The sequence below is a fragment of the Gopherus evgoodei genome, unplaced genomic scaffold (assembly GCF_007399415.2).
Source record: "Gopherus evgoodei ecotype Sinaloan lineage unplaced genomic scaffold, rGopEvg1_v1.p scaffold_65_arrow_ctg1, whole genome shotgun sequence".
Classification (NCBI taxonomy): Eukaryota; Metazoa; Chordata; order Testudines; family Testudinidae; genus Gopherus; species Gopherus evgoodei.
The window spans coordinates 151,379-154,603 of NW_022060086.1; the positions used below are offsets into that span (position 1 = coordinate 151,379).

The window sequence follows — 3,225 nt, forward strand, 5'->3', positions numbered from 1 at the left end:
CTGGGCAGGTCACCCCACCCCAGAACACCACTGACTGGTCAAATCTGCTCTCAGGGCGGTGCTGTGTGGCAGAAACCCATCGTGATTGGCAGAGGGCAGTGGAGGAGTTCTTGGAGGGGTCACACGAACCACTTCCGGATGGCTCACCATGCCCAGGAACACCCCTGATTGGACAAATCTCCTCTCAGGGTGGGCCTATGGGGGAGAAACCCCTCCTGATTGGTAGAGGGCAGTTGGAGGAGTTCTTAGAGGGGTCACATGACACACTTTGCTTCCAGCTGTATGTCCTCCTTGACCCCGGAAGTAATATTCCCCATGGGTGGGACTTCCAGTGACAGGTGGTCAGGGCTTACGGTGTCAAGGGGCATTTTTTAAGCGGCCAAGGGGAGGGTTTAGGGTTTGATTGATGGTAAGTCCCTTATACTATTTCCGGTTTCCATATTACTGAATCCCACTCTGCCGGCATGCCCATTAACAGAAGGGGTCAACTAATTCCACCATTTCCCTAGCAACCAGCGGGCCTTGTAAGCATGGGCCAAATTGGCTGAGAACAATGGCTTGTTGTCCTGGGACACAGAGACTGATGATAAGAGACTGTCCTTGGTGTATGACGTTTAACCCCAGATTCCAAGATATGACTCTTTAGGGGCCAACATCGCACCGTTCCCTTGGCTCTCCATGAACAGATTGTCTTTGTAAATGCTGCTGCCTGGTTTGGTCTCTTTTCCCCAGAGTGTTGTCCTCCCTCAACTGCGGGTGGGGTTGGCCCCCCTAAGCATCAGGTCATAGACCCTGTATGAGCCTCTCTCGACAGAGTGGAGATCAGTAGCTCTTGTTTCCTCGTATATAAAGGTCGAAGGTGGAATAGGTGGTCATGACCTGTGTCACCAGCTCTGGAACTGGATGATGAACTGACTCTTTACTTGACAAACACTCTGATTATCCTCGCACGAAGATGGTTGCTTTTCATGCTGTACACAATTGGATTCATTAAAGGAGGAACCAGCAGGTAGATTTAGTCCAAGATAATTTGAAGCAAGGGAGAAAAGCTCTTCCAGAATCTGTGTATGACAGTCAGGCTGAACTCTGGCATGTAGAAGAGCAGGATGGTGCAGAGGTGGGAGACACAGGTGTTCAGGGCCCTAAGGCATTTTGTTGGTCACGTGATGCTCAACACTGCTTTGAGGATCATCGCATAAGAGAGGAAAATGAGCAGCGAGTCCAACCTCACCATTATGACTGTAAAAAACAAGCCATAGATGTTGTTGACTGTGATGTCCGAACAAACTAGCTTTATGACGTCCTGGTGCCGGCAGTAGGAATGGGAGAGGACATTGGCTCGAAAGAATTAGGACTGTTTCAGGAGAAAGAGGAGTGGAAATATTGCTGCCATTGCCCTTACCACAAACACCAGTCCCATCTTGGCTATTCTCGGCAGGGTTAAGATGGAGGCATATCTCAGCAGGTTACAGATTGCGATGAAGCGGTCAAATGCCATCAACAAGAGCACAGAGGATTCAATGAATTGCAGAGAGTGGATGAAGAACATCTGGGGAAAACAAGCATCAAGGCTGATCTCTCTAGAATTTAAACAAGAATAGGCCCAGTATCCTCAGTTTGGTGGCTATCAATAAGCCAAGGTCTGTGATGGCCAACATGGAAAGGAAAATGTACATGGGCTCATGGACGATTGGACCTGTTTTTATAATGAACAGAATGACTGAATTTCCTACTATCGAAATAGCATACATGAAGCAGAAGAAGACAGAGACCCAGAGATGGATGTCTTCTTGCCCAAGTATCCCAGTGAGAAGGAACACTGCAGGTGTGAATTTGGTGTAATTGACAGCTGACATACCGTACTGGGCAGGTCCGAGAAGTTTTGAACTTTCCTTCTTGAAAGGAAAGAGAAGAGGAAAGTAGATGATATTTAACGAGACATCTTTCTGCTCTGAGTGCAAATCTAGGATTCCCAGAAGCTCAAGGAAGATCAGAAAAAACATAGATTTGGATTTACACCCCCAATAGGATATGCCAATAGGAAGACAGGCACTGTCAGACTGGATCCGACCCGCAGTCCTTCTGGCTTAGTAACCAATTACACATGCGTCAGGGGAAGATGGAGGAATCCCTGCAATAGGGAGCTAGGAGATTAACTGCTCCAAGGGAAAGTTTCCCCCAGGCACCCACTAATTAGACATATTTTGTAATTTAAATCCAGTCCCTCTTTGAATCCGGGTAATCCCTTGGCCCCATTTATATCTAGTGGATCAGAGTTCCACAGCGTATTTGAGCACTGTGTGAGTTTGCAATAATGACATTCATACAGACAGGGTGTCTAGCCCTCAACTTGAAAGTGTGGCCCATTGTATCGTGACGTGTGTACATGTATGGCAAGTGCATGGTGAAAATGGTCATTGTGTTTATCTGTCCTGCATTTAAGTTATTCATAAACATGTTTAATTGCCTCATTGTGTACCTTATCTTTTTTTCTCTGCTCATGTGAGTTCAAATTATGCCACTGCCTCTTTGCAGCACATGGGATAAATTTTCAGGGTCTGGTTCTGAATTCAATAACGGCATCACTCCAGATTTACATGTGTAAATTCGATCAGAACCGGGATCTATTAACTTTCCCTTAACAAATGCTCCCAGTGAAACACTCTGACCCCAAGAATTCCTCCAAGAGAAGCTGAAGTGCTTTGCCCAGCCTATGTTGACTGAATCCAGAGAGTTTGATCATCCTACAGGTTCCCCTTCATCCTCACAGGACCCGCATCTGCTCCCCATGCAAGGGATTGTAGTTATCTGGTAAACTACAAGCTAACATGGACAGTTACTTCAGCTGCATGAGGGAGGGGTTGGCATCGCAAATGGGTGAATAGTGCAAACACTAGGTTTGCACTAATATCCAGTTGAGTGTGCTAGTTACATCAGCCATGCTTTTTTAACAGGTGATGGAGGTAAATTACATAAAAAGCTATCACACTGCTCTTTCCTGCACCTCAGCTCTCCTCTTTTGCTGAAACACAGACCAGCGGTTCTGTTTTCTCAGGACTTTTTGGAAAGTCATGCACGGCTATTGTAGAGTTATTGTGTGCATGACCCTGAATGTAAGTATTACAAATGGCTTCTGCTCAGTTAGCAGGGATGAGTTCCATACAGCTGTTCACTGAACAGAGAGTTAATCGCACAAACCCATTGCAAACAGTTACCACTGCTCCT

General features: G+C 46.4%; 1 pseudogene; it reads right to left on the minus strand.

The window, feature by feature from the left end:
- Positions 1 to 919: 919 nt before the first annotated feature.
- LOC115643620 lies at positions 920 to 1,856 on the minus strand (annotated as a pseudogene).
- Positions 1,857 to 3,225: the final 1,369 nt, after the last annotated feature.